Source organism: Diadema setosum, chromosome 7, assembly GCF_964275005.1.
Source record: "Diadema setosum chromosome 7, eeDiaSeto1, whole genome shotgun sequence".
Taxonomy (NCBI): Eukaryota; Metazoa; Echinodermata; class Echinoidea; order Diadematoida; family Diadematidae; genus Diadema; species Diadema setosum.
This window is the reverse complement of record NC_092691.1, coordinates 39487616-39496070: the sequence shown is the minus strand read 5'-3', so window position 1 is coordinate 39496070 and position 8455 is coordinate 39487616. Positions and strand designations below refer to the sequence as shown.

Here is an 8455-nt window from a genome sequence, read left to right as displayed (position 1 = left end):
CAAGCGATCAGCATGGATGAGAAAAGAACATTACTCAAGGAGACATGCCAGGAGACTCTCAATGCATCTCAAAGAAGAGTGTCGGGCCAGGTTACAATTTCTTGATTCGTGGGGTGTTCGTGTCATACATATCACTGTAAGAGACACAAACAGTGGAGAACTGAAGGATATTTCTCTGATTGAAGATACAGAAGAGTTGTGTAGCATGACAGGATGTAATGAAGAGAACATTTTACAAAGGGTAAATCTCGCCGTGCTAGTAAAGGATGCTCATGGCATCTCAGATGAGTCTTGGAATGCACTTGCGTGTATCAGCAATATCCCGAATCTCAAAAAAGTAAAAAGCCACATGACAATCACTGAATGCGAAATGGATATCCCTTTGTCCAAAACCAAGTCGTCTAACCCAGGAGTTCAAAGAGATATAAAGGTACTTTTGAAAAAAGAAATTGAATGTCTTGTAGACAAGGGCATACTTGGAAAAGGTAAGCAGAACGTAGATGTGAAGATAACTGGAGATGGCACAGTGGTAGGCCATTAATTGGCATTACGTGAATGTCACATGTACAATTCTAAACGATGAAGCCAATGCAACTTCCGCAAGTGTACATCATCCCATAGCGATACTTTGCGATGAAGAGAAATACAGTCAGTTGAAAGAACACTTGGTGGATATAGTGCAGGATGTAGCTTCCTTCACAAGTGTTGTCATTGACGAGTTGGAGTACACTATTCGATATCATTTATCAGGAGATTACAAGTTTCGTCTAACCATCTGTGGAATGGGAGCGGCCAATTCCAAATATCCGTGTATCTACTGCCTGATTGATAGTCAACATTTGCATGTTACAGCTCCAAAACAGCCCAGGAGAATCGGTGAAAAGGGATATCCCTGTGTACGAGATTCTATATTCAAGTCGATCGGAACGGAGAACGTAGTTTTTGATACGTTGCACATGTATCTTAGAATCACAGACAGGTTACTGAAGAAGATTATTCAAATGATCAACGAGCTTGACTTGCAAGAAATTGGATCAGTGAGTAGGTGTTATGCTCCTGAAAAAAATGAAAAGATGCGCTAAGATGGAAGACATCTTGAAGAAAGCAGGTGTGCGTGGTGCTCCTCTGGCTTATGACAAAGATGCCAAAATGGTCAAATGCCGGGATCTGAGAGGACCAGAAAAACAAAAAGTTGAGAAAGTCTTGGATGACATAGAAAAGCTTGTGGACTCTCATGCACACGGACATGTAGTGGTAAATGCATGGTGCAGGTTTAGGGTTCTGTATGACGATGTTCGATCATTCAAGAAGGCTGAGGCCATGTCTCCTGACAGACCTGCCAAATTGACAAAGTTGAGAAGTGACTTGGTTGAGTGGTATGACAACCTGGTAGATGCTTGCACTTCGAAGATAGCAACCCACTACATGCATCTCTTTGTAGTACATGCCGCTGATATCATAGAAAGGCTAGGTTCTATCCACATATTCAATGCTCAGGGACTAGAAAAATTAAATGACATGACAACAACGGAGTACTTTAGAGGTACTAATCATCGAAGAGGAGTTGAGTCACTAGTCCAGATCATGCGAAGGAGCAATAGACGCCTCTACCGTGCACACAAAGGCATAAAACTTCCACGAAAATCCAAGTGTGGAAAGTGTGGCAAATATGCTGGCCATAATAGTGCTACTTGTCAAATGTAGAATTATGTCACAATGAATCATAAATGGTTCATGCACATCCAGTCACCCAGACCATACAGAAGCAATGAAAAACTAATATGGATCTCTATGTCCATCGTTTTGTATAATAGTACAGAGATGTTGTTGATGTTCAAGATAGTATGCATGTCAACAACAACAAAAAAAAAAGAGAGAAAAACGCAGGTGTTTAAACTTTGGGGTACTCTGCCCTACTTTGGGTAAAGGAAGCAATTGACAAAACTGACAGTTATTGTAAAAAAAAAAGAAAAATGTTTCTGTCATTCTTTATTGACGCCAATGTAATGTCATGATGTCTTGCCCAGCACATCACTTGGTAGGATGAGTGTCCATGCACAAGAATTGACTACTAAGAGCGCACTAGATAGAGTATGAAAATATCACTAACTCAGATTGGATGGTATGTCATTTGCTTCCAATTGCCAAAGTAGAGCAGTACTATTCTGATGGAAGTCAACTTTTTGAAAGTTAAAAATTACCCTTTGAAGAACATTGCATAATTGTGTATCTTTCCTGCGAATATAAGGGTGTAAAGTTCTATTTTCAAATTTCACCGTTTCATGTTTATTAATGTTACTATGATGGATGTACATGGAAAACTTTTTATGCTTCCGCCAGAAGAGGTCCGAGAAGTTTTCGGGTTGTCCGTCCGTCCGTGGATCAATCAAAATGCTACCAATTGTATATGATTTAAAGAATACAATGCCATCTAAAAAGCCCGTAAAAGAATCGTTCATGTAATATGCATTAGCTTCTATGATCGCAGGTCTCAATTACATTATGTACTGGTATGTCTTGAACATTATGTGCACTTCAGTGAGCCGTAAGTCTTTACGCAATAATCATGATAATGACAACGGCTTGCAACTATGCAAACTACTAGTATTTCTTCAACTTTATTTTGAAATAATTTTTAAAATGTTTATATTTGATTTTTTTAAAACATATCTCACGTTTATAGAGTACAGCTGTGGGTCAAATTCTACTTTTTATAAGGTGTTCTGAATTTTTGCAAATGATAGTGCAGTATCATTGTTAGGACCTATTGTATTCCTTCATAGTACATGTTAAAGTGCTGTGTCGTGCACACTTAAAAAGTGTTCATAATCATATCCATGTATATCAGTTAAACGACTTAGAAGCAATGAACACATGGCCCAGTTGTTCTGAAATGGAAATGAGTTTTGGATCCTAAATGGTAGTTCTGAATACATGCACTCTGATACAATGATGATACAAACAGGTAATACATTGTACTATATTAGCAACTGAAATTTTCATGATGTTCCTTGTTATCGTTGCAGATTATGAAATTTATATAAGGTTATTTTTTTTTTTAGGGAATGTGGTGAATTATAATGTAATTCATTTTAAATCTTTCCAAACCTCCGTGAAATGTATAAATTGACTCTCTCATAATCGAAATATCCTAAAGATAAAGTCATCAAAAATATAATTGTATTGGCTGGAATAGTTTAGCTTATGGGTCATGCAGCCTGCTTCACCCGAAAGCTCATCAGCACTGACCAGTATTTTTGCATTCAAAAGAGAAGACGATACAACCCTTCGTGCCGTCTTCTTCCCTTATAAATGAAAGAAGCAAAACAAAACAAACAAATGGTCAGTCACTGATGAGCCTTATGGTGAAACATCCTGTACGTCTCATTAGCTAAACCATTCCAGCCAATGCAATTATACACACAGCTCCCCTAGTTCAGCGCTTTTCCAAACTTCAGTGTATTATGTATACATTACACTATATTCGTATAAGCAAAAATATACCCCTGTTTTTTTGTTACAAGTTTTACGCGCAAAGGTACAATCCTGCCATGAAATTAATCCGTACATTGTTGACACAATGACTTGTCATTCAATTTCACACGCGCTGGATTCTTTTCTAAACCGTCACATAGTTTTGCAGATACAGTTGTATCTACTACCTTGTAGGACTAAATATTTAATTGATAAAGACAATAGATGATTTGTACCAATTCTGTCTCTTGTTAGAAGATTTGTACCAATTCTGTCTCTTGTTAGAGCATTTGTACCAGTTCTGTATCTTGTTAGAGAATTTGCACGTATTGTAATTTTGCAGATGACTAAAAAAAAAGACTGAATAAAAGCAAATGGCTGTTGGTCTACCTTCATATATACACTGTTTTGTGTTTATGTCCAAAAGGGTTTGTCAGTGTATGACATGTGTATACAGCATGTGCTTGTGTCGATTTTGCTGAGTTTTGTGCCTGTGTGTGTCTGTGTGTGTGTGTGTGTGTGTGTAAGAGAGAGAGAGAGAGAGAGTGGGGTGGGGGGTGGCGGGGGATCGAACTCAACGGAATCAAAAAGTAATTACGACAGTGCAGAGCGCAGTGACATACAAGTACATTATGCAATTCAGCCACACAACGACATTGAAAATAGTCCAGGCTAGGCTCCATAGAAAGTGCACCTAACCTTGTTTTTTTATATATACAATGTTTTTTGATGGTTTCTTGTCAATTCGAGGGTGCTGATTCCAAATCCGATTGATGCCACTCACGTAACCTTGAGCATTTTCGGCAAAATGCAAAAATCCAAAATGGCCGCCAGATATGCTAATTTGGCCATGATAATCCCAGTTATGTCAATTTTATGACCAATTATTCCATCAAAGTTTTTTAAATTTTTGTTCCTTGAGTAATTCTACTTGCACTTGCAAGAAATTTTTCATTTGAAGAGGTTCATTTAGTATATTAAGCTTATTTTCAATCCAAAATAGCCGCCACTCCTATACTCATGTACTATATGAATGGCAAAAAATACGCATAGAAATAGAAGGCGAATTTTCAGTCACAAACCTACGCTTTTATCAAATTTTGCATGTGCCATGCAAATTTGATGAGTGCCACTAGCAAAACAAGCAAACAAACAAGCAAACAAACAGAAAATGTATTGTTTTCAGGCTTATTATATTCTTCTTAATACAAATCTTCAAAATGGATGCCACTCATATACCCCTGCACAATATGAATGGCAAAGTGTACATGGAAAAAAACAAAATTTCTTTTTTTTTCTGTCACTCAGGTACACTGTTTATCAATTTGTGTGCTGATTATGAATCAGAGGATTGTTACTAACAAAAGCTGTTTTATTCTTTGATGCAAACATCCAGATTTGCTACCTCATTCTGAATTCTTTCCAAGAAATTTGGAAAAACCCACCAAAGCTTGAATTGACGGCAAGATCAAGATCGTTTATCAGGAATTATTAGACATGAACAATTTGATACTTACTTGCCTTGAGATGTTCAAAATCATAATATTCACGCTGATTTACTGAATTAAAAGGCTGAATCCTAGATGATGACACAATGAAATTTCCAATTACCTGTCCTGTTCTACATTATCTAAAAGCGATATTGTACAAACTTTTCAGTCCCCTCACCCGAGAAAGAACATGAGGCAGGGGAAAGTGGAAAAAAGGGACCACCTCACTTCCTGTTGTCAAATCTCTGAAATGAAAACAATGCCCAAAAGTTTTTCATGTTCACCCAGATATATGGTAGATGAATTCTACATCCATTTTTTTTTTTTGAGTGAATGTGTTTGCGTATATGATGTCAAGGGAGACTCTGAGAACTGTACAGTGCTGCCTCATTCTGAAAGTAGTGTTATAACAACTTCACACTGCTAGTCTTTAATCTTCAGCACTCAGAGACTCCAACTCTCCACCTTTCGACGGGAGATCTCCCGCCCCCGTTTTGCAAAATCTCCCGTTCTCCCGCTTGAGATTTAATTTCTCCTGCCCTGGATCTGTGTCTCCTACTTGAAATGATTTCTTACTTTGTGTGTTCGTATGTTGAAAAATAAGCTTTAGATAGCACAAGAGAACATTAAGAACCCTGGAGCTTCCAGAGCTCAAGCGGGCCCTGCAGGACCCCGGCCGCAGGAAACTTCGCGCTCGTGATATGCGCTTCGCGCACATCAAGTTGGAGTCTCCCGTTTGCTAGGGGTTTCAGGCGGGAGAATCTCCAGATCAGAAGGTACTTGGGGTTGGAGTCTCTGAGCACTTGCAGATTCAGGATTGCTCTAGGTAACCAGACCAGCAGTGTTAGGACTCTGAATGATGGCCTCCTTAATGGTGGCTGTAAACTAACTCCACTAGAGCTCTTTTTACCATATACATGGTGACATAACATTCCGTTCACGTACATTGTAGGAAGTTTTCAGATGATCTTGCCCCTGCGTCTCATAGAAAGTCCTTGGATGGCATGAGACGAGTACTGACCATCTCAAGACAATAGGGGAGTTCTTCAATTCTGGAGAATTTGCCCCAACCTTTATAAGATTATAATCCGACCCATGCCTTCCATCTTATAGTAACCACCTTGCCAATGCTATGTTCAAGGTAGTCCTCTATGGCAAGCCTTCCAAGCATAGGCTAAGGAAGTCTATCCTCCTTCACTGGCACTCGATCACTCTCCCTCACGCTGGAAGGAAAGAATGGCAAGTGTCACCAGTGCTGTCAACGCATACCCTGACCTTCCAAACGCGATAGAATGGGGGCATTTCATGAAGCGTTTTGTCTGACAAATTTGTCTGACAAATTTGCTCTCAGCCAATCAGATGCAAAGATTTTAGTAGCTTATAACAGTTAGTCAAAAAGAAAAGATCTGACAAAACGCTTCATGAAATGCCCCCTTGAACAATCCGCCATCAATGCGTCTGAAATCCCACAAACCTATAGATTTCCCTCCCGTAACTAGAAAGCTTTGACCCCAAAATCGGTTGGTGAAGATGCTGGTCTGATGTCATCTCTGACACCACCTAAGTTACCTACAACACTGTCTCTGGCCTGGCAACAAAGCCATAGGGCTTCAACTGGTGGTGATCAAGCAAGTCTTCATGTCTTCATTCTGTTTGATATGGCAAATAATCGCCCTCTGACCCTTGAGGAAGTGCTGAACATCACCAGATGTGGTTGCAATTAAAGGAATTGCAGGACTAATATGCATCTTTAGCCCGAGAATTCTGCAAATTTAGGGCTGATGTCACCTGCTGCCAAACATCCAATTAAAGGGTTCTTCAAAGACAATAAAAATGACAGTTTTAGTTTCAAGGCAAGACTGAATGAGATCATGATGTCAAAGTGTATATTATCAACACCTGGGAACTGTGAGAGAGCTGAAAGAGGTATCTCATATTGCTCCTTGGTTGATGTTTGATGAATAGTTTGTACAGTATTGCGTTTAGACAGTTTCCTTTATGCCTTCACCAGTTTTTGTCGTTGTTTTAATTCAAGAAGAAAATCAAGTTTGCTCTATAATATCAAGGCGGTACTTCTAAATTATATCATACCAAAGTGCTGGAGGTTATGATCCGTTTCAAACTCGCCCCCCCCCCCCCCAACTCCTTGCTGGAAAGAAAAATCTACAATGTAAAGGGTTTTTAGTTGTGTCATTAATGTCCGGTATGTTTTTGTCTTCAACTATGTATCTCTGCACTTCCTGTATAGGAATTTTCTGTACTTTGTTAACATGGTTTTAGGGGAATGTATATTAGAAGCTTTGCTTTCTAGCTTCCAATCCATTTTCAACATTATTTGATAAATACCATGCATCTAGGCTATTTAATATATTGTGTCAGTATAAAACATTTTTACATTCAACCTGCGTGTAGAATAGTGATGGTATATTGATTTCTTGCGAGACGTTTGGTGAACTTATATTCGTTGTTGAGACAAAATGAAATAGACAAGAAATTGTGTTAAACATAGTAAGGTTTATGAATATTAAATGCTCAAATATACATGTAGGCCCTCTATATATTTTTTATTACACATATTTGTATTACACATGCAACACTTTATGACAGCGTAGGTACGGGACTGGAAATACAGTAAATTTGTTCTTAGATATTCCATGCATTATGTTTTGCCATTCATATAGTACATAAGCATAGGAATGGCGGCCATTTTGAATAAAAAATGAGCTTTAAATACTAAATGAACCTATATGAAATGAAAATTCTCTTGCAAATGCAGATGGAGTAACTCTAGGAACAGAAATGTACAAAATTTGGTGGAATAATTTGTCATATAATGGCTGCACATTATTATGTTTATCACGGCCGAATTAGCGTATCTGGCAGCCATTTTGGATTTTTGCATTTTGCCGAAAATGCTCAAGGTTACTCGAGTGGCATCAATCGGATTTGGAATCAGCACCCTCGAATTGACAAAAAACCATCAAAAAACATTGTATATATCAAAAAACAAGGTTGGGTGCCTTCTAGCCTGGACTAAAAAGTGATTAATAGTTCGAAGTTTATTCATAGCCGTACACAAAAATCTAATCCGAATGATTAAGTGTCAATTTTATAATGATCAAATTGATATTTTTTTTTATATTACTGATGTAATACTTTTCTAGCTGTGCGAGCTGTCTTTAATATTCAATGGGCATATGTATTTTGATTTTGTCATACTCTACTAGTACGAGTAGTAGTAGTAGGAGGAGGAGGAGGAGTCGTAGTACGGTAGTCGTAGTAGTAGTAGTAGTAGTAGTACGTCCAAAAAAAAAGTGTATGGAAGGGATTATAGAAGGCAGGAGATGCAGAGCACGCCAGTGCAGTGTGTGGTGTAAATGAGTGGACAGGAAAGAGTGTGGATGTAGTAAGGCGGCCATGAACAGAACAGAGTGTGGAGGTCACAAAGTACACTGTATCCGATCGCGATGCAGCGAGATCATTATTTTTGA

General features: G+C 38.5%; 1 pseudogene; it reads left to right on the top strand.

Annotated features, from left to right (window-relative positions):
• The first annotated feature begins 782 nt into the window (after positions 1-782).
• Positions 783-1704, top strand: LOC140230782 (uncharacterized; annotated as a pseudogene).
• Positions 1705-8455: the final 6751 nt, after the last annotated feature.